Source organism: Herpailurus yagouaroundi, unplaced genomic scaffold (genome assembly GCF_014898765.1).
Source record: "Herpailurus yagouaroundi ecotype Mexico unplaced genomic scaffold, PumYag 67681, whole genome shotgun sequence".
NCBI classification, from domain to species: domain Eukaryota; kingdom Metazoa; phylum Chordata; class Mammalia; order Carnivora; family Felidae; genus Herpailurus; species Herpailurus yagouaroundi.
Window position 1 is genome coordinate 3,254,788 of NW_024420481.1, and position 24,017 is coordinate 3,278,804.

A 24,017-nucleotide genomic window follows, 5' to 3' on the forward strand; every position below is an offset into this window, starting at 1 on the left:
AAAATAGCATACCCCACAAAAGTCATCCATTTGGGTTTTCTGAGAACTTGGTGTATGCCTACATAGCATTTTTCAGTCTGCTTATCTCATTGAGACTCCCTACCTGTTGGGTTCCTTGCGTCACACAAAGGCAGTTGGAGTGCAGTGGAAAAAGCATGTCATTTAAAGTTAAAATATCAGGAGTGAGGCTGGGCGTGCCGACCGACTAGCTGGATGAATGCAAGCAGGTCTGCCTCCCAATCTGAGCCCGGGGCTCCTCCTCTATGTAATGGGGATCCCTAGCCCCCTGCTCACTTCCTTCAACAGGTTGTCATGAAGGCTCCGCAGTTTCAGGGGTGAGATGGCAGAGGACTCTACCTCCAGGCCCCTGGATGGAATTGGCGATTAGCAACCCTGTCTCCCAGCACTCCCTTTTGAGGAGTCCTATTAGAAGGTTTACATGGTGTGCACAGGGATTGTTTGTGCTCTCTAAAAGGGGCTATTAGCCTTAAGACCTCGGACTTTGCCTCTCTGATTTTCTGTTTGGGAAAGATTTATCTGGGCTCATGGGAAACATAGCGAAATTATGGGGGGACCTTTTGAACCTCAGAAAGGTCTGAGTTTCCTCATTTCCCAAATGGGATTGTACAAGGAAAACTTGAAGTTCCTTTCTAGCTACTTAGCATTCCTAGGATACACTGCTTCCGTAGCACATTTTTCCTCCCATAATTCCATTGCTTCCAAACACTGTCATATTAACCAAAACCTGACAAGGTCTTGGCATCGTCTTTATGAGGTAGAAATGGGAGAGAATTATTCCCATTTTTTAAGTTAGAAGAGCTGAGGCAAAAGACACTAAGTGACTAGCCCAAAGTCACCCAGGGGAAGAGAGATGAGCCAAGGCCAGCCTCTGGATCTTGGCCCCCCCACTGCTGCCACCCGTTCTTTTCCAGTACCTCTCACTAGATCCCAGGAGCTGTCTGTCAGTGTGCTGACACCACTCAGGAAAATGCAAGTTTCATCCTGACACCAGGAAGACAGAGCTACGATTACGCTTCAGTCCCCAAGGAGGCAGAGAAATTGCTTTTAGTTGACAAGTGCATCTCCCACACACATACCCCCTCTGGTTGAATGAAAAGATAAAATCAAGTTAAAAATCCCAAATGCTCTCTTAATTTTGTAAAGCAGTTTTGCTCTTTGAGCTAGGGCTAGGTAGGATGAGAGAATTTTCCAACTCTAGAAGTTTCGACAAGGTTGGGGGAGAATAGTAGGAAGTAAGAAAGGAGCACAGAAAAAAAAATAATCAGAAAGAAGAAAAAGTAGATAAGTGATGCCACAATCAATAAGAGAAAATGGAGTTTCTGAAATAAAGAACTAGAAAAAACTGGGGTGTGTGTTTATGTCTTTGAAAAACAGCAAGAGATGTGAGCCACTGAGATTTCCATTATAGATGAAAATTCCGTGGTTTCCATTAGCAGGAATTTGGGGGCTGAGCAGGGGGACTGTCCATTTTCAGGTGTTAACAGAGACTTCCAGGCCCAGGGCCAGGGAAGTATTGCCCCTAGCTTCACTTGCTCAGAAGGTCATCTCTGCAAATCACTTGCCCTTACATGTTTAAGTGTGGCAGCTCCTGGTGTGTTCTCATAATCTGTTTTCACATCTAAACTTTGTACAGCTTTGGAAAGACAGAGACTAGCACAATCCCCATTTTATAGATGAAGAAACTGAAGCTAAAGGAAGGGAAGTTACTTTCCCAAGGTCATTTTGCTTCTTCCTCTTTTTTTTTTTTTTTTCTTTTTTAGTTTGGAGCCTATACTTGAGCCACTGTTTGTGCCTCCTTTCTCCTGTGCTTAGCTTCTTCTTGCACTACCCATATCCAGACTGAAATCTGGTCTTTAGACCTCATATATACTTTCTGTCCCCCTTTAGACTCCAGAGACTGAAGACTTTCCCCTAGCTGAGAATTGCAGAGCCCTTAAAAAAGCTTCCCAGCTAAGAACATCCTTATTCTTAGGAGATATATACTGAAGTATTTAAGAGGGAAGTGTCATGATATCTGTGATACACTCTCAGAATGAGAATGAGAGCAAAAGCAAGAAAGCAAGAGTGAAAGACAGAGAGAGGAGAGAGCATGCAAACATGGCAAATTATTAATGAAGGTATGTACAAGTATTTGTGTACCATTCTTTCAATTTTACTGTATGGTAAAAAGTTTGAAAATACACACTTGGGGGAAATGTCTCCATGTAAGTGGCCATCCTATCTGCTTATGCTAAACTCTGGGGGTCAAAGGCATATACCCTCCCACAGGGTCCCACCTCAGGGGTCCATCAAGATGGCCCAGCCCCAAGCACAGAACTAGCTCAGTAAGAGAGGCAGGCTAGACCCGTGAGTAGTTTTGATGTCTTAGATGGTGTTTGGGTGCTGGGAAATGTCTGCGTGTGCTGAGTGGGAGTTTAGGGTGACGTTATTTGGGGGCAGAGCAGCTAAATGGAAGGCCTAAAGAAGGAATCCCCCCAAAATTCTAATCGGAATTTTTCCAAAAATAGATTTAAAAAAAAAATCAGGGTTTGCTTACCGTGACTGGAAGTGTCATTAGAGATAATCTAGTCCAACTTCCTCACATCCAGGGCAGGGCACGGAGATTCAGGGTAGGAAAGTGACTTACCCAACATCGCCCAGCAAGTTAGTAGCTGAAATGGAACTAGAAGCCAAGTGTCCAGCCTTCTAGTCCAGGGCTGGGTCCATTATATCATTCTGCCATCCCACCTTAGGATCGTGGGCTCTTGAAAGGTCATCTGCTTATCCTAGGGCTTGCTTTCTTCAGACCAGCATGGCACTCGGGGGATTTGCAGTCAGCGACAGCTCCTGCCACTGGGAGCAGAGCCAGATGCCTAAAGATGGAACCTGTCACATCCCATTGGAATCAATGACCTCCCTCTGAAACTGAGATGGGCCAGACAGAATCTGGGAGCAGTACCTTGAGAGCAGAGTCAGTCCAGGCCTGTGTGGCTGGTGCACCATGGACACTCAAGGCAGAGGAGGTCATGGAAAATGTCCTGAGCACCGTTTGCCGAGGAGTTTCCCATCCTTCTTGGACCCCAAGTGATTTATTGATCATTTGCGGGGAAGCCACTCTGGTTCATTGGTTTAGCTGCCATTGCTCCTGAGGGGGCGGGGTGCAGGGGTCTGCCTGACACTTCCCATGGTCTGTCTGCTCACAGGATTGGTTCATGGGACAGCTTAGCTGGACCCTCGTGAGCCTGTTGGGTTAATTGCATTTGACTGTAGATCATGAGAAATCACATCAGTAGCTGTGGGTGGGGGTGGATGGAGCAAGCAGGAGGAGGGAAGAGGAGAGGAAGGGAGAAGAGCAAAAGGGGAGGGAGAAAAAGAGGAAGGAGAGGGGAGAGGAAAATGCAAGAAGGAATTCTCTGACATTTCTGAGCCTGTAGCTTCTCTCACTTTTAACACCTCCTTTGTTAATTGCTATTTGTCACTTCAATAAGACTTTCTCCACTATAACTCAATCCTGGAAAAACTCAGGCCTTAAAAAAGGACTCAGGGATAGCCCCAAAGCCCTAATCTTCCCTAGCTACTGAGTTGTTTGTCCTTCTCCCCTGCATTCCTATCTTCCAGGTACTGTGGAGGCATATATGAGCACTAGATCTGGCCCCAGGACAAAAGATTGTAAGGACTGACTATCTGCCAAGCTACTTTGGGTCTTGCATCAGCCCAAGGCCCCCCTCTCATTACTTCTGGGGCCCAGAACACTATTCTACTTTCAGCCACTCCTGGCTTATAACTACAGTGCTTATCCACCCTCTAAACCCCAAGAGACTAAGCTAAGGGGCAAGGCAAGGAGAGCCACCAGAGCTGTATCTGCCTAGGACCAGAGAGCAGCCTTGCTTGAGAAGAAGGGCCATAGTTGGGGCCAGATCAAATGGCAGTAAGGCTGTATGATGCACTCAAAGGCTGCATGTGCATGTCAAAAAGCTGAAGACCAGGCTATATTCAGAATGTCTTTTTCTTGTCCTCAGTAGAAGAAATATTTGGCTAGATCACAGGATGGTGGGCCCCCAGTGCCTTAGCAAATAACAAGAAAATTTGAGCAAGCCTATGAGTGACTGTGGCCTTGACTTTGTTTCCAAGAGAGGGCTGATTTGAGGAAGAAAACTGGGGAGAAAGACTGTGTGGCATTGGTATAGGTCATGGATGGAAGGTTGGGCCACGCTCTGGGGCCCCATTTCCTAGGAATGGGTCTACAGCTTCCTCCACCTCTCTAGGGAGAGATCCACCAGTATGTCCACCCAAATTGCACATCTTACTGTCCTCAGAGATTCTCCCTCAAATCTACTCAGTAGTAATGAGATGCCCTGAAATGTATGGGGGAAGGAATAGTGATATTAGCACTCACGGCCAGGTTCAAGGACTGAATGCCAAACCTTGGCCTCTCGGTTCTTTTGTCCTTCCTTCTTGCCTCAAAAAAAGAAAAAAGACCCTCTCTGGGGCCCTCTTCACTGATACTCAGCCCCTCCTACTGGTGCCCCCCCCAGCCACTAAGGAGCCTCTCACTTCCTTGTCCCTCCAGCCTCTCCCCTTCCCCTGACTCCTTCTCTGTGCCTACACAAATCTCAACCTTCCCTAGGAAATACAGTCTTTCCCTTAGCCTTTCTCTACCTGCTCTCGGGTCTACAAAGCTTCTCAAATGGATGGTCTCTGCTATCCACTCACTATTTTACTTCTTGCTACTCCACACCCACTACCCAAAGCCCTCACTGATTCCTACTTCTACATGCTGTGGCCTCTTGCCAGTTCTCAATCTTCTTGACAAAGTGGCAGCATTTGCTGCCCCTCGATTCCTTAGTCCATACTAATTGAAAGTCCCTCTTTCCTTAGCTGCACCTCCCAGACTGCTGCCTATTCATTATTCCTCTCTCTCACCTGTTTATTCATCTTCTTTCCCCCCCCCATGGGCTTCTTCCCATAGCCCACACAGATATTCAGACTCTTCCATATGTCTTTGAGGATATTGTGATAGACTAATGTTCTTATCAGTGATTTCTCCTTATCTCTTTGCATTCTCCTCTGGCACCCTAAACAGGAGCATCCCTCAATGTCCCCTCCTTAATGCTCTGTTATTGTGTGGAGGAGCTCATCCACTCCCACGGTCCTGATCTCTCTAGATTACTCACAACACCTAAAATGGTGTCCTGTATATAGGACACAATTAATGTTTATCCAGTTGATTAACATTTGTTAACCACCCAGTGACTTGTACATAACAAATGTTCCATAAAGGCTGGTATTGGGGGTCTTTCAGTTTACAAACATTCTCTATTCATCTGACTTCCTCCTTATTATAACCTGGTGAGGTTGGTTCTTTATCATTCCCATTTTTTTATGAGAGAAGGGGAATGGAGCTAACATTTGTTTTCTGCCTATTCTATACCAAATGCTTTATATGCATATTAATTTAATTTCCACAACAGCCCTGTGAAGTAGCTGTTCTTAGCTACATTTTACAGATGGGAAAACTGAAGCTCAGAGAGATGCCTAAGATTTCAAGGAGTATATAATTTCCCTCCTCTACTATTTCATTGTTCTGTAAATTTGATCACACCAAATTTAGTGAGCAATACTGAGGAGGCATATAAAGGTATCACAGAGTGATGTCATAATTATTGTTTACCTATAAGTATTTTTTTTAGTTTGCATTCCTATGAAATGTAATGTCAGGCATATAAAGAGCTGAAAAAGAAAATAAAATCTTTCTATTTCTAAACATTCCCTGTCTTTCTCCCTGCATATTATAATAATAGGAACTGATTATTGTATGATTACCGTGTGCCAGGCATTATGTTCAGTGCTTTACATAGGGCTACTATTATACCCCAATTTATACATAAGATAATTGTGCCTCATAGGAGTTAAGTAACAGGTTCAAGGACCCCTAGTTAGTTTGTAAGGTAATTGAAATTTTAAGTCAGGTTGGTCTGACTCCAAAGTTAATGTTCTTTCAATGCCACCAAGCTGCATTTCCAAGAGGATAGGGAAACCAAGGGTCAAAGAGATAAAGTGACGTCAAGTCTCCTGACTCTGTATCTTATATTTTTTCACTTTACTCCAGCTGCTTGTATCTCTTTGTCAAAGGGGTTGCTTTGTATTGTCAATGATCTTTATATGTCTGTGGTCTGTCTTCTCAACCACATTGTCAGCTCTGCCAAACCTCTTTAGATCCCCCACAGAGGGTTCTCACTAAATACTTGTCAGTTGGTAAGCACGGGGCTCTCTTCAGTTGAGAGAATTATTAATAAACCACCAGGCTTTGACAAAGCCCTTCTCATCTCCAAAGGAGGTGAGCCCTTTGTGCTTAGGAGATGTATCAATTCCTCGCCTTCCCGCAGCTTGAAGTCAGGAGCCCACACTCCCCGCCTCTGCACAGCATCCATTCTCCAGGGAGCCTCAATAGCGTCAGGATATTTCACTGAAGGCTGAATTATGTGTGTGACTCTAGGAGGATGAGGTCCCAGTAAAGCAGGAGGAGAATGCAGGCTGTGATTCTGCACACAGGTGGACCCTGGGGATCTTTCTTGCCATCTGAGATGATGTGTCAACCTCTAGCAGCCACACTCCACAGAATGAGCTCTAAAGATTGATGGTTTCTGTTATTATTGAGAATATGAATAATCATCTTTACATTTATTTGTACAGAGAACTTCCATTTATGCAAAAGGCTTCTGCACAAGATTTCATTAGTTTTAGTTTGTTCTGGCCTTTGGCAAAATCTTTTTGGCTTCAATATTCCCTGAAGAAAAAGTCCTCTGTCCAGCTTTTGAGGAAGGGAATCATCCCAATAAACTGACAGCTGAGACCCTGAGAAGGGAAACACTAGCTGGCTGGAATTGAAGGCCAGCAACTGATTCTGCTGAACAACATGCTACTGACACATGTCTAGGGATGAACACAGATCCCCCAAGCTCCTTCCTGTTTTTGCCTGTTTCCAGTTCCCTAGAACCAGCCCAGTACCCCTCCCCCCAGCCCATGAAGATACCTAGCTCCTTCTGCCATTAGAATTCACCCTTCTGGGTCCCTTCCCCCATTGATGGCCTCAGGGACACCTCTGTGGAAGCTGGCTCATCAATTATGTCTTCCCTTCCCCCAGACGAATTTTCTCATGCATTTGCATGAGTACGCTCAGCATCCTACAAAGAGACAGGCAGTAGTAATAATCATAGCTAACACTCATGGAGCTTTTACTATGAGCCAGGCACAATATTAAGCACTTTTCATGCATAATCTCTCTTCATCTTCATAACAGTCCTATGAGAAAACCTTATTAGGATTCCCATTTCATAGAGGAGGAAATTGAGGTTCTCAGTGAATAAACAACCTGCCCAAGGCCACACAGTTGGCTAATGCAGAATCAGGACTCAGACCCAGCCTTCAAACTCTCTGACAGTGACCCTCTTCAGTATACTATCTCTCAGTATTGGCTTCCATTTTCCAGAAATGAACAGTGAGACCCAGAGACCAGAAGGACATCTAGCATTTAGAGGAAAGAATCTCAGGAAGTCAGAAAAATAGAGTTTTCCTATTTCTGCCAGTAACAGGCTAAATGACTCTGGGTGAGTCACTTAAAAGCCCTTGCTTCTGAATTTGCAAGAAGGGTCCACAGTGTGTGGGATTCAAAAGTGATGAACCAAGGAAGGTTAATCTCCTCCAAATTTATAAAGTTTAAAAAGCACCATGCAAATACAAAGTGTTCCTGATCATAATCCTTAACATTATTATTCCAGCCTATTCATCTACCAATGAACCTGGGATAGAGTTCTGGCCCTGGATTCTGGTGCCATTTAAGTGCCAAGACAAATGGTCTCAGGGAGTCGGGGTGATCCATTATCCAGATATGGATTATTTCTCAGGAGTAAATCGTTAGCCCTGTCGGGAGGCTGATGAATTCTCCCACCACACCTGGGGGTTCATTGCTCTGCATGGGACGTGCAGGGAATACAAGCAGTGGCTGGAGTCACAGTATGACTCTGCAGACAGGGTCCTGGGGGCAGGGAACAAGGATGTTCGAGTTAGATTCCAGGGGGCAGCAAAGACCTCACCCACCCATAAATGAGAAGACAGATAATGAACCCGACCCACCCACAGCCCAGTCCTGGGCAAAAAAGGACAACTTCTTTCTCCTGATGCTTTTGCAGCCTCCTTAGGGACAACAAAGCACAAAAGAGACTGACAGATTCATACACCAGGACCTAGTGACAGAGAGATGAAAAGAATGGGCAACAAAAAGGGAAACCCAAGGAAAGAAATGGAGAAAGACAGGGATAAAAAGAGGGAAAGAGGGAGAGAAAAAGGAAAAAAATAAAGACTACAAAAAAGACACATATGGAATAAAAGAAGAGTAAAAAAAGAGGAACCCAGGAATGGGAACTAAGATGAAAGGGAGAGAGGACTAAAACAGATTAAGAAAGAAGCAAAAAAAAAAAAAAAAAAAAGGAAAAAAGATAAATGAGAAAGAAAGAAAAGTTTTTTTAAAAAAGGAAAATATACGGGGAAGAATAAACCTAGAGAGAAAGCAAATAGAAGCAGAAGAAGAGAAAGGAGAGAAATATAATAAAAAAATTAGAAAGGGGTCTAAAAAAACTGGAAAAATAAACCACTAAGAGATAAAGAGAGTGAAATAAAAGAGATGTGGGAAGGAGGATGGAAGGGAAAAAAAGAGATGAAGAAAGTAGAGAAATATGAAACATGACAATGAAGTCTTTAGTGCACTAGAAATTTTGTCTTGTTTTTTTTTTTTTTTCCTATTTGTGTCTTTTTGCTTTTGCTGTGTGGTACACATGATTTCAGTATGATGCCTCTGGGCTGGTCTTAAGAATGGTCGGAGTCACCAGGCTTTCCTCCGAACTCGGAAAGCTCCCTTCCTCACACTTTCCCATTCACCATTCTTGTGGGATGAAGCACTGAAGGCAGAATCAGAAAGGCAGAGACAATTACCTACTGAAATAAATGTCACAGACCCAGAATGCTGAGCACATAGAAGAACACATGCACACACATGCATGCACGCCTGCGCCCACACGAGTAAAATCAGACAGACCTAGAGACACATTCTGACGCAAATAGGCACACAAGTGCTGAAAGACTTGAGACTTAGGCAGGGATACACCCACAGCAGAGAGGTGTCAGCAGAGCCAACCAGAACATAAGGATAGGCATGGACAGAAACTGATAGGGAACTAGAAACACTGCTGCAGAAGATGACACAGAGGCACAGGACAAGATGGCCACGCAAATAATCAGGTGCAGAAGCAGACACCAGCCAGGGTGTGAGGAAGAGGTTCTCCCTTAACTCTGCTCTTCCTCTCTCCTCTTTGCCTTCTGGAAGTATCCTAATAAAGGGAATTTACCTCCCTGTGTCTCCTGCCCGCAGGATTTCCCTCTGAGCTTTGTGACAGTTGGTAGCAATGTGTTTTATTTAAATAGAATCACTTCTGCTAACGAGTCTGTTACTGTATCATCCTTTCCAGGGACCAGATGTCCCTAACCAGTTTAAATGGCCATATCCAAAAGGACCCTTCAGGCATGTGTTTCAATGGTAGATTATCAGATCCTGTTGCTAGGACAGATCTGGAACCTACCCTGACTCTTTCTCCAATACTAGGATTTCGGGGGGGGGCGGGCCCCAGTATGCCATGATCCTTTTTAACTTTATTGGACTTTCCTTTTCTCCTCTGCAGTTTGAGGCAGATGAGAGGTGGAGGCCAAGCAGGGAGATCTAATACTTGCACCTCCACTTGAATGAGAGGAGCACCATAAGATCTCACTAGATTAAAGTGTTTCTTGCAAAAGAAAAGTTTGAACACCAGGGTTACACAGGGCCAGATAAGTTCTAAGGGTCCTTTCAGCTCTGACATTCTAGGATTCTATGACTATGATCTAATTCGTTCAAACCTAAATCCTCAGTAATTGGACAAACCTTGATTGAATTTGCTGAGCAAACATGGCGTCACTGTCTGCCCCAATAAATATTTAGCTGTGGCCCCAGTTTATTGATTTTGTACAGTATCAATATTTCTTGGCACAGTTTCTGACACTGACTGGTAGACCCAAAATGATGTGAAACATACAGGCTCAAGATGCCCTCCCGCGAAAGCCACAGATGGTTTTTGGTGTGTTCATCTGGCTTAGGCTGACACACAGACTACACCACCCCCTCTGGCCTGTGCCAGACACATGGAAGGGTGAGATAGATGCCTTTGAAAGGGGCATAATGCTTGAGTGGGTGGATCAAGTTGGTTTAGAAGCTCAGGGATAGAGGTGTCTGGCTGGCTCAGTTGGTAGAGCATTCCATTCTTGATCTCAGGGTTGTGAGTTTGAGCCCCACATTGGGTGTAGGGATTACTTTTAAAAAATCTTTAAAAAATAAAATAAAAGAAGCTCAGGGATACTGTTGCCAGCTGATCACAAAGAGAACCTAAGTGAGTGGGGCTTGCTTTGTACAGCTCTACTTTGATGATGGGAACATCCCTTACAGCTTCTGTGTCACTCTTCATTCATTCTACAGTGAGTGCTTTCTCCGTGCCAAGCTCTGTGTTACAGCTAGGGATACAGATATGAACCAGATACAGTCAAATATCTCTCAAATACAGGCATACTTCATTTTACTGAGCTTCCCTTTATTGTGCTTCAGAGATATTGTATTCTTTTACAAATTGAAGGTTTGTGGAAACACTGTGTTTGAACAAGTTCATCAGAATCATTGCTGTTGGAAACAAAAGCATTTGCTCACCTCATGTCTCTGTCACATTTTGGTAATTCTCACAATACTTCAAACTTTTTCATTATCATTTTATTTGTCATGGTGATCTTTGATCAGTGATATTTGATGTTACTGTTATAATTATTTTGGCTAGAAGTTTTTAGCAATAAAGTATTTTTAAATTAAGATATGTACAGTTTTTTAGACCAATGCTATTATATACTTAATAGACTACAGTATAGTGTGACTATAATTTTTATATTCACTGAGAAGCCAAAAACTTCATTGGACTCATTTTACTGTGGTATTTGCTTTATTGCTGGAACTGAATCGACAGTATCTCTGAGGTATGCCTGTATGTGAGCCGAACTTGAGAAATATTGATGCTGCTCAACATCAACAAACTTAGGCTATGGATAAATATTTATGAGGAGAAATAATTTGATAGGAATGTTAGCGTATATTCACACTTTTAATTATTCCCACTGGCAAAACTGATGAATCAGAAACCTTGTTTTGTATGTACTCTTCAAGAGACATAGAAGTTTTGTAATTAGTTCAGGTAAAATAACTTGGCTAACTTCTAAGTACAAGCTAGCTTAATACTTCTTGTTAACCTTTTAGTTACACATTCTCAGTGATGAGGTTTTTGTTTGTTGGTGATGGTTGAGAGCATTGTTTTTTGGAGAGAATTAAGATATTTACTGGAAGGGAAGATTCATCCCTCTTCTTTCATGCTGCAATGACACTAACCCTGTCATTCCCAAAAAGAAATACATTTGTGTTTGTCCCCTTGGTTATTCATTTATTTATTTATTTGGTCTTTCATCCATACACCAACCATACACCAAGCACCTTGTCTGAAGCTTGTACTGGGTCAGGTGTGGGGGTCACTGAAGAGATTCAGACACAGTCCCTGCCCTTGCAGGGCACACAGTCAAGAAGGGGAACTAACAAATAACTTGGGGACTTTATAATGAATGCTGTATAACAGAGGTGTGGGCAAAGAGAAGCTGGAAAAAACAAGGATTAAGAGATGAGGGTAGTTGGAGAAGCTTTAAGAGATGAGGTGACCCATGGGTGGGGGGAGGTCTGAAGGTCAGACCTGTTTATCACTATGAGGCTACACAGAGCCACCCTTGTTCTCCAAGCTCTTAATTTTTTTTTAATCAGTAGCACGTATTTTTAAGAGCCACAGAGCTACACAGCAAGATCAGTCTGGCTGGGGTTATCCCAATAGCCTGCATCAATTTAACTGCTTCAATTTAAGATAAAATATATCTATTCTTAAAAAAAAAAAAAAACAATACAGTGAAGGAGTTGGTCAGAGACTGGTTCCTGTCCCCTAACTCCAGTTTCTTGAAATCAGACATTCCTTGCCCTCCCTATACATACCCTTTCTAGCAGAATTCTTCTCCCATGGGGTAAAAGGGTTTGAGGAGTACTGGGTACCATGGTTGCTTGAAAATTATTCACATTCCAAAAGAGCCTTAATGATTTCCAAGATAATTGGTTGTAGAAATAAGTCCTTCTAAAAACCCAACAATAGAATATTCGTGATGCCACAGTATGATTCAGAGCATTTGGCCTTAATTACTTTGATTGTCCGCCAGGATTTAATATATGAATATTACATTGCGATCTTCAATTTAATTTCTTGTGTAAATGGATTGTGGCAGAATCCTGTAGTCCTGGAACTGGCACATAATTCAGCGTGGGAGACACTATCTTAACTCATCTCATTACTCAAGCCATTTGTTGTCCTTCAGGCTTTGACAGCCAGGAGATGGGAAAGTAGCAGAGGTGATGTGATCTCTCAACCTGGGTCCAGACAGACATGAGCCATAGTCTCTACTGATTACGTTGTTACACAGACACAGACAGCACTTGTTTTCAGAAGAAAAAAAAAACATTCTTGTCAATTTGCAGCTGTGTGCTCTGGTCTTTCTTAGCATAATGGAGTGGAAAAAGCTGGGACATGGATGCAAGAAGCCTGGGTTCTAGTTCTAACTTGCAGTATAACCTTGGAAAAATCCCATAATTTCTCACCATGGGCAGGTCTCCAAATCTCTAAGCTTTCAATTCCTCATCACCATTAAAGAGAGAACTACATGATCTCCAAGTGCTTTCCAGAGTGAAGATTTTCTGACCTATGAGATTTGACCACATGTGAAATCTGACAGTCTTGGTACCATGACTGATATAAGGTTGTTTCTATCCATCCTGTGAATAATAAGCAGCCCCCTAAGGATGAGCAAACTCAGAATGAAAGAAGGGAGAAAGAGACAGGGAAGATCAGTGAGAGGGAGAGAGAGAAAAATATAGAGAAGATGAAGAAACAGCTCTGAAGCATTAGTGAGGTGTCTCCCAGGGCCTGGGTGAGCTAGTTAAGATCTTAGCAAACTGGGGGTCATTTGGGCCTGGGGAGCCTAAAAGAAATTAGAGGGAGAAAATGAGATTCAAAAAGTATTGAATGCTAATCCATAGTGTTGGAGAATTTATTTGTAGCTCATTTAACGGACAAATAACTTGCAGCTAGAGTGTATAAAGAACCCCTACAAATGAATAAGAAAAAGGCAAGAAAAAATAGACAACATACTTAAGTAGAAATTGTACAAAAGAGTATATCCAAAAATCAATAAACATATTAAAAGGTTCTTAACCATACTAGTCACCAGAAAAATGCAAATTAAAGCACAATGAGATACCACTGCACACCCACAGAATGATTACAGTTTTAAAAGCTAATAATACTAAATGTTGATGATCATTTGGAGCAATGGAAGAGTATGAATTGGTACAACAGTTCGGAAAGCTGTTTAGGAGCATCTACCAAATATGTGCAACCCCTATGACTCGGTGATTCCTCCTCTAACAAAAATGCATGCACATAGGCACCAAAGTCAAACAAAAAATATCCACAGTAATATCAGTCATAATAGCTCCAAACAGGAAATGGTCCATATGCTCATTTACAATCAAATAGATAAGTAAGTTGTGACACATTCATAAAAGGGAAAATTATACAGCAATCAGAAGGAACAAAATAAGCTTTGTGCAACAGCTTGGATGAAACTCACAAACATAATATTGAATCAAAGAAGTCAGACATAAGAGTACATACATATATATAAGTATATAAAAATTAATAACTCACAAAACTATAGTGGTTAGAGATGTATGCTAAAAAGCACAGGAATAAATAAAAGCACAGAGTGATTATGTAAAATAGTAGTTGTTACCTTCAGGAGGGAGGAAAGGGGTTGTGATTAAGGAACAGTCACAAGTTGGGCATCAGGGATGCTCGTAATATTCTATTTTTGACTGGGAGACGGCTAACGTAGGTATTTCATTGACTAAGCTGTACACTTAGGATTTATGCACATTTCTTTATGTGTAATATATTTCACACACATAAGAAAAATCTTTAAAAGTACAAAGGTAGGGGGCACCTGGGTGGCTCAGTCGGTTAAGCGGCTGACTTCAATTCAGGTCATGATCTCGCGGTCCGTGAGTTCGAGCCCCGTGTCGGGCTCTGTGCTGACAGCTCAGAGCTTGGACCCTGTTTCAGATTCTGTGTCTCCCTCTCTCTGACCCTCCCCCATTCATGCTCTGTCTCTCTCTGTCTCAAAAATAAATAAACGTTAAAAAATTTTTTTTAAAAAAATACAAAGGTAGGAAAAAGCCAAAGACAAATCTTTGTCTCAGACTGTGACCCCAAGTTCTATGTATCCTTTCCACACCTTGCTTCTAGCAACGGGATCCTAAACTTTAAACAACAGAAGGCAGAGATTGTGTCCTATTCCTCTCTGTATCCATCTGCCACAACTCCCCCATCTTTAAAGCCAGCCTGACCCACACTTATACCTAACCAGCCAATTGACTGGACTCAGAGATACTACCATCCCTGTTGCTATCTAGGCTCCTTTCTCATTCCTCCCATTCTTAAACTATTATTGTTTCATTTTAACTCTTTCTCCTGAGTCTGTATTTTGTCTCTTATTTCCAGCCTTGTTCATGTCCTTTGGGCCAATGACTGAGTGACCCACCTGGGTTTCCTTGGCTTGAACCTCAGCAATTCCTCCTTCTCCAAATACTTGAATATCTACTTGTTCTGCTGTGCAGCTTCCTCTGCTCCTGGCTGACTCAGATACGGAATCCACCCCCACCCCACCCCCAGAGCTACCAGGTTGTAGCATAACTCTATGTTAATATGTCTGTCATGAAATACATGAACATTCATGCTAAGTGGGACAAATAAAAACTGTCAATATCTTAATGTAAGTTAAAGTGAGTTTTAACATCATAATTTTGAGAAACTTTTTAGTTTTCAGAATTTTGTAATTTTGGAAGTTCAAATAAGGAATTATAGTTTGTAGTAGGAACCCAATGCTTATTTGGTAGATGGATGGAAGCATGAATGGATGCAATACATTACATATATTTATCCTCCCAAATAAGTGACAAATGTGAATTTAACAAGAGTCTTCATAGCTTTAACCAAGAGTACTCAATTTGGGGCACTTTAGATTCCACTGCTGGCAAGAGGAACACTATTAGAAAAATCTACCATCTAGGCCTACTACTGCATCATGAAGGGCCTGCCTTGACTCAGGTGGCCACCACTGAGCTGATCAGTGGCCGCTCCTGTGCATAAAACAGCAAGCCTTTTTCCTTACTATGGGGCTGTGGACAAAGTAAGCCTAACTAGAAAGGAAAAATTGGCATGGCAAGTACGCAGGGCTATTCCATTGGGTCTGATATGAAAGGAAAGGATGGGCTATATGTTATCTTGAGATGATCCTCCTTAAGTAGACTCTCAGTCAGGCTTTGAAAGTTATTGAGTGGCAGTGAGTTTGAAATCACCCTCCCCAGCAAGTATTCAGAGTGCAGTGAGTTTATATTGTTACTTAAGGGTAAAGCTTGGTATAAGGGTACTATATCCTGTTGCGCCAGCATGCTCCAGAAACAAAGAAGGGAGTTCTAGGAGAGGCTAACAAGGGATTAGAGTATGAGTCAAAGCCAAACCTTCAGGTTCCCCTATCAAGGAGACGCCAAGGATTCATGGGAAAATTCAGCAGGGGAAAACCACATAGCTACTTCCGGGACCAATGGCTAGAGGGAAAAACTAATGGAGAAGGGGAGGGTTGAGGAGAGGTTAGAAGGCTCAGCCTCAGAGCTCCATGGCCCTGGGCTGTTTTCTCCTAGAAAGTGGAGACTATGAGTGTGACTAGCTCACTATAACCCATAGCAATGCCTCAAGCTTTACAGCCTTAAAACAAGGGGACAGGACTTACGTGATCTCTAAGATCTCTCCCTAGTATAGTTTTTAGCACCCATGAATCTATGATTTTCTTCTAAAAATTCTTATTGTTTCTGATAAGAGTAACGCATGTTCCTTACTAAAAACTTTGAAAATTAGATAATTAGATAACTACATGAAAGTTTACATTCACCTACCATCATACCTCTCACACATATAAATGTATTCCTTTTTGCTTGCTTGGTTTTATTTTCTATCTGTTTGTAAAATTGTGATAATAGAATTTTGTATTTTGAGTAATACACTAAACTATATCATGAGCATTTCTATGTCATCACAAAAGCTACAATTCTAGTCTAATTTGCATGCCCATTGGACATTGTGGGGCACACTATAAAGTATAAAATGTGTGCTTTACCCTTATAGAACTTACCATCTGGTCGAGAAGGTGAGACTGATATACATGAAACCAATAGTGAAAAACAAATGAAATATAATTACATGTCATTTCTTGGGACAGACTGGAAGGATAGTACAAATCCAAATGAGGGAGAGGTTGATATGGACAATCAAAATGAGGGAAGTCTCCCAAAGAAAGCAGGACTTAAGCTGGCCTTTAAAGGATAAGAAAATGAGAATGAAGAAAGCAGAAGCATCATGGAAGCAGAAGCAATGAGGGGAGGCTGGAGTGAGCAATAAAAATCCCTTTATGCTTTGTTGTTCATAATGATACAGAACTACCCATGGCCAGGGTTTCCGGACTCTCCAGGGGCTGGTCTTACACATGAACAACTAAAACCAAGTCTCTAACCTAAAGGGGATTTGGAAGATAAATGCATGAAAAAATGAAGTACTCACACGAATGTGACAATAGCTTAGGCTCAGATGTTTTTCAGTTTAGTAATATACTTGTTTCTTTCTTGCATCTTGAACAGTGATGGCTCAAACATCATGATGCTAGTTGCTAGAGTCCCCAAATGGACAACTTGCTATGTAGATAGCTGATTACATGACTCCAGAGCCCTGGTAACAGTCAATTCAGTACTGTGGGCTGGTAATCATAAGAAGTGAGAAATGAGAAAATGCCTATGGCATAAGCCTTTTTCTCCATCTACTGAAGAAACAGCTGAAAAACTCATTGAGAAAGTTAATTAAGCCACATCTGTGGTCTTTCCAGTGGGACTAGAAGTTTCTTAGGTGCAGGAAACCTGTGGTTTGAAAAACAATAGAAAGTTACCCTCGCACAAAATACCACAGTTCGAAATTCATTTGTGATGCATCAGGAAGTGCCCTTGCCTATGGTCAGGAGATTTGCCACTAACTAGCTGTATGACTTTGACCAAATCATTCCATTACCTCTTTAAGTTCATCTCAGTTTTCTTCCTCATCTGTAAAATGGGAAATATTCCAAAGTTCCCTTTTGGCACAAAAACTCTATGAGCCTATGATTTCTTTGGACAACCACAGCCTTTCAGATTTCAGGAATCCCCTATGACAATGCAAATAACTGTGAGAAAAGACTACTTCTTACCCTTGTGTTGCCGGTCACCACCATACCTGGGAAACGAAGTCCTTTGGGGAATGGGACCAGGAGAGCAAGCAGGCCCAGCCTACATGGGGGAGGCACAGAAAGAAGTGGGTGTGCCCCTAAGATGTCACCAGTTAAGCAGACAAAGGATCTTGATACCTCTTCTATCTGCCTCTCCCCTGAGTGCCCAGCAGCAGGCTGTGCCTGACTGGGTGCCTACGTAGGTGCCTGCTCACCACAGGGTGCCCTGGCTGCCAGCATGCTGTTCCAAGCCAATGGGAGAACCCTAAGGGGAAGTACCCTGGGGCCAATCATAGATGGCAGTATCTCTTTAATGGCCAGAGAGACTGCATCTTTGGCTCCTTTTCATTGGTTCAGGCCAACTGAAAGCTCTCTGGATTCTCAGCCAATGCTGAGCCATCAGCCAACAGGAGTGGGCTCGGCTGCTGGATCCTGTTTTCCTCTGAGGCTGATGGGTAGCCCTGCCTAAGGGCTGCCCTGTCTCCCCACTGTCATTCCTGACTGAAAACTTTTGCTATGAAGCACAGAAGGCATGAACAGTGGGACCTAATCAAGGCAACCTGATTAAAGGTAGGCATGCTGGGGGCCAGGGGCCATGCCCAGCCCTAGCCCCTGCAGGTGAGTGCAGGCGAACCAACAAAGGGAGAGAGAAAGGCAGGTTTAACTGGTGTGAGTGGGCACTGCAAGATTGAAGCTAATGGCAGATACTGACAGGTAAAATTCTTCTTACTTCCTTCCCACAAGCCATTAGTATCCACGTGGCTTGTCCAAAACCCTATAGTGCCTTCTATATTCTTGCCCTATAACCCAAACCACAGCCAGGAAAGAGTTCCTTCCAAGAGAGTGAGAGAGGTTTGTTGGTGAAGGTGTTTTGGCTCCCAATTGGAACCTGTGTTTCTTGCCTAGGATGCCCACAATGCCCATAGATAGACTTGGTGGCTCTGGACTCCAAGGACACATGGGTCCTATAATCTATGCTCCTTACATCTCAGACTGCAGTCTTAGCAGTTCCTCATATGTTTTAAGAAAGGCTATGATTGTGGGTTAAGCCCTTACTAGTCTGGGTAGCTGTCACTTTGCTCCTTGACCACGGCCACTATTATTAGTGCCATCCAAGGGCAAAACCCCAAATCTGGGCAGCCACTTAAGCAATTTGTACACACGAGTCAGAGTGAGAGAATATAGGTTTAATGCAAGGCATTCCAAATTTCTGGAGATATTCAGTCATTTATCAAACATTTGCTGAGTGCCTTTTATGTGGCAAGCCCTCTGCTAGGTGCTAAGGGGGCAAAGAAAAGTAAGACACATGGGCTTTTGGTGAATACCACCAGGGCTGGACCAAGGGAAGAATGTGTCTTGAGCATTGGTTACAAACTACTGTTTATGTCCTTTAGTGACTGACCTGATGTTATAGTTGGTTTTGGAATGCTCCAGAAATGACCCTTGGTAAAACCAAACAGAAATGTCTATATCTTCAATGCCCTTAAGGTGCTCCTCTTAAAACTTTTTTTTTTTTCAGAAAAGAATCTGCTACAAGATTGCTATTAGGCCTTGGGCAAGTCAATTCTCAACTCCATCATCAAAATAAGAAGTTTGGGCTAGGGGCTATGAAGCCCTTTTCAAATCCAAGAAACCATCCAGTGGTCTGTAGTAAGTGGTCATTTACTCCTCAGTATAAATTTAAGTATCTGTGTTCCTTCTCCTTGGGCTTAGGTACATTTTAAGCTAAAATTTTTAAGCCTATTTTTTTTCATCCAATTATGGAATGAAAGGCTTTGTCAGTTGGTGAAGAAATTTCAGGGATCTTCCTACAAAGGTAAGAAGTATATGAGGAAGGGGAATGAGGAGGAAAGGGGATATAATAAACTTCCCCAATATCCTAATATCCTCTTTCTTCAAGCTGTGGGGCCCTGCATTCTGTTGGGGCTAATCCGAAACCATAGTTTCTGATAAGAAGAATCATTAAAAACATAAAGACCTCTTTTGGGCTTAAAATGCTTTAACACTAAGAAACTTTGTAACAAAGAGCATAGAGGGCTTGGTGGAAAGCTCTGAGTATATGTTACACAGGCCCATGACGCAGGGATCACCACAGCATCTCTGCCCATTACTCTTCTTTCCTTCTTATTTCATGTTCCTTTGGAGCTTAGATCTCACTCCCACTGGCCACGAATATTTTGAATGACACAAGGTCAGGAAAAAGGACAGTGATTCAGAAATGCACATCATTCCTTAAGTACATTTAATTGTAAAAGACATCTAATCAATCCAGTCCCCTGTCTGAACATGGCAGCTAAAAGAAGGAAAGGAAAGCTTTTGCATTTTACTCCAAACCAAAATTAGAAACCAAAGGGGGTGGGATCAATGAATCCAAATCAATGGTCTATATTTATGTTTCTTCTATGGTAGTGCTGATTTGCAGCTCTCCAGGTGCCAAATGGCATCTGGGAAACATTACTCCATCCCTCAATTGACGTAATAATTAGATTGCATAAATGGCTCCTCTGTGCTCACTGCCAGCCCAAGAGACAAATGTTATTGGTGAGCAATCAATCTTTTCTCCTGTTAAAGTTTGAACCTGCATCAGCAATTATGTTGTGGAGGTCAAAAGCCACCCAAATGAGTGAAAACTGGAAAAGGTGAATTTTGAAAGTGGATTATACTGCATTATTTCCCAGCAGTGTGTGTATGGTTGGGACCTGGGCAGGTGTATGAACATATCCACAACTGGACATACCAGAAGGGGCCAAAAGAAGAAAAGAATGGCTAGTGACATCTTCTGCAAGACTTTGCTTTTCTCTCTTCCTGTTGTCTGCTTCCTACTTAGATAAACCAAGGGGCTAAGAAAAGTATGGCAGAAAAAGCATTAGTCATTTGGTGTTAGTCTTTGTGGTAGACCGAATATTGATCCCCCCCAAATATATCCACATTCTAATACCCAGAACCTGTGAATATTACCTTAAATGGGATTTTGCAGATGTGATTCACTTAAGGTTCCTAAGATAGTGAGATTATTTTGGATTCTCTGGATGGATATCTTGAATATCTTGAATGCAATCATAAGTGTTTTTATAAGAGTGAGTCAGAGGAAGGTTATAGACAGGCCAAGAGAAGGCAATATGACTAGGGATGCAGAGATGGGAATGATGTGGTGCAGCCACAAGCCAAGGAATGCTGGCAGCTACCATAAACTGGAAGAAACATAATCGCCCATAGAGCCTCTACAGGAAGCATGGCCTTGTCAACACTTTCATCTTGGCCCAGTGAAACTGATCAGAACTTCTGGCGTCTAAATTGTGAGGTAACAAATTTATGCTGTGTTGACCCTGACAGTTTCTGGTAATTTGTTGTAGCAGCCATAGGAAACTAAAATAGTCCTTAATTACTAAGCTTAGGTCACAGGTCAAGTGATAAAGCATCTTCCTGTTATAAAATGAAGAGCATCAAAATCCTCCTCTACCTGAAATATGACTTCCACCTATCACCATGCAATGCCAAGGACTACAATCTAAAATTCACATGTACATGTCAACGTTCTACTTTTGGGGTAATTGTTTCTTGCTGATACACTGCAAACAGTACACAAAAGCCTTTGTTTTCTGTTAGTACTTTTGCATGAATTTATATATCCAATTACTTCCAGCAACCAGGCAGGCCTTGGGGGGACAGGTAGGGACAGTGAACAGGTAGGGAAATATAGTAAATATGTCTAAATTGAAACCGCAATTGGGCTCAAATCAAATCTCTTTTAGTAATAACACTAAGTAGGGCCTTTAGGAAAACAAGTCATGGCAGAACTAACTTAATTTACTCTTCTGATAAGGTTACAAGCCTTGTGGATCAGGAGAATGTTGTAGACAGGATGCATCTGGATTTTAACAAGGCTTTTGACTTAGACTCTCATAATCCCTTTGTAGATCAAGTGAAGAAATACAGGCAGTAGGTGAGACTCAAGAGCTAGCAGGGGACTGCTGATATGTAGATCAGGGTCTTTAGTGACAGGTCATATGTCTCCACATCAGTCTCAGGTCAAGTCACCACTCTTATCCAGGGCTCACATGAAGATCAAGGCAGTATTCTCACTGAAAGTAAGGATGGTGGGGAGGAGCTAGAGGGCCCAGCTGGCAGATCAGATGTGAGGATTCAGGATATAAAACCACATTAGAAACTTGGAACATCCACCACCCCCCTGTGAAATGGAATTTCCGGCACTAATAACCAAAATACACATATACGAAGACAGGTTTGTATACAGAGCAGCCATCAGAGTGCAGAAGGCAAAGGGGGTCAGCAGGCAAACAGCCTGATGAGTCAGAAAAATGGTGAGGCTGGCAAAACAAAACAAAAACAAAACAAAAACAAAAAAAGCTAAATGTAGCCAGAGTGTGCCTCTCCAGAAACAATAGACAGCCATGTTCCCACTTGAGCATTCCTCATTGTCTAGGCCATAATGGCGTTCAGTTCTGGGCAAAATTCTTTTTATCTCTTAGATGTGTGTTTTCTTAAAAAAAAAATAAACTTACCAAAGTATATAAAGTAGAAAGTGGCAATATGACTCTCTCCCAACATTGAACCCCAAAGATAATTATTGTTAACTGAATAATATTTTTCCACACTTGTTTTTCTATGCCATTATTTATTATATAAAATTTATTAACACAAATAAAAGCATGCTATACATATTGTTCTTGGCTTTGCTTTTATTTAACTATATGTCATGGGCTTTTCTCCATGTCAGATCAGAAGAGCTAATAATTATTGAACATTTTCCATGTGCCAAGTAAATTCTAAAGAGCATTTCATGTTTTAATTCATTTAAAACTCAAAATGACCTCAAGAAATGTGTACTATTATTACTATCCCCATAGTAGAGAAAAGAAAATAGGTTCAGAAAACTTTCTAAAGATCACATGGTGATTTGAGTTCAGGCCTCACTGGTTCCAGAGCCCATGCTCTTAACATCTATACCACACTACCCTCAGTACTCTGAGGGCTACTTCATTTAAAAAAATACAGCATAAGAGTTTATAGTATCTTCATCATCATTTATTTAATCTTGTATCAGTGGACATGAGATTGTTACCTTATAGAAGGACTTCTCAGAGCTTCAAATATGCCAATGTGCATTATGACTCTCCCAAAAGCAGGACACAGTAGGCACTGTGTCCCAAATATCCTTAACCATGACATCCATTTGTTCTCACAGAGCATTTCGGGGACTGGAACATTGGGGTTCAACTTTTGGTGTGCCTCTGCATCATCCAGGCTGTTTTCCAATGCAGATTCCTAAGTCTCAGCTAAAGTGCTCCTGATAGAGGTAGTTCATAGACCACACATTGAGAAATGCTGCGTGTGCTAAGAAGTTAATAATCAATGTAGAAAATAAATATAAGTTGGTACATAACCACAGTTTCAGATAGACCAATGGCGGGAGAGGCTGGGGGAAGGAAGCACTCATTCTTCTTCCCTCCCCGGGCTATCAGTTCATCTGCATCTCATCTGCTCCAATGCCAGAAACCCACAGCTCAATGAAGCATTCATCTAAGATTCTCAGTGATTTAAGTTCCCAGGGGACTAAGTCACCAGGGGCCATCACACCACTCTACCTCCCTCAAGAAAGAAACTGGCCACCACTGAAAGATAAGCTAACAATAGGGGGATCTTTCTGGGGAGTTCATCCCATATAGATTTGAACTCTTACTACTGGGACCTCTCTCTTAATTTATGTTATCTATAGAAACATTAAGTCCAAATATCTGCAGACCAAGAATTAACCCAATAGGGGAAAAAAACAAATAGGAGAGAATAAGAGTTTGCTTTTTTAAATTGTGATCTTGGAAAAATACACGATTATCTGTTTGTTCATGCTCTCAAGTTATATTCAATATCATCAAATTCCATTCACCCTTGCGGGTTATTGCTTAAGGGTTACCTGAGGTTGGATTCGATACAGGGGAAGGAAGTCTTATGAGGAAACAGTGGAAGGAGCTGAGCATAGTGGAATGAGTACTTAGCAAGAAGGTTCCTTAAAGGTTCATCTCTAGTGAGTGAACAAGAGCCTTACAAGAGAAGGTACCTGAGTAGCCTATTACTGGTTTAACTCCAGGCTTTACCCTTGAGGCCCTCCCCACATATCACATGCTGACATTTTCAAAATAGCTTTACTTTTAGAATCTCAAAGGAGCCTCCCTTCAGCTGTGAGAGACTGATAGGGGCATTGCTATAAACCCTACTTGACAAATGAGGTTTTAAAGGTACTGGGGTTTGGAAGAGGGTATGCATGAGGGTTAATAGTATAGAAGGAAACTACACAGATCATGATGCAGTAGAAAGTATACTGAAATACACGGTTTTGTACTTAGCAGAATCTCAAGCATGTCAAATTGCATAGGACAAAGCTTGAGGGAAATATAGATCCAGTATCGACATTATCTCTGAAAGGTTGCATTATG

The 24,017-nt window shown here is 42.1% G+C and overlaps 1 protein-coding gene across 2 annotated transcripts in view; it reads right to left on the bottom strand.

The window, feature by feature from the left end:
• ARHGAP36 (Rho GTPase activating protein 36) overlaps positions 1 to 17,634 on the bottom strand; it is a 52,481-nt gene extending 34,847 nt beyond the window's left edge. Inside the window, exon 1 of one of the 2 annotated variants that reach the window (XM_040468085.1) lies at positions 17,548 to 17,634. The gene's annotated coding sequence lies outside the window, so the exon portion shown is untranslated. Of the gene's footprint in view, positions 1 to 2,557; positions 3,061 to 17,547 lie in introns of those variants that run through there. The other variant, XM_040468084.1, reaches the window with a different exon arrangement.
• Between the last annotated feature and the right edge of the window lie 6,383 nt (positions 17,635 to 24,017).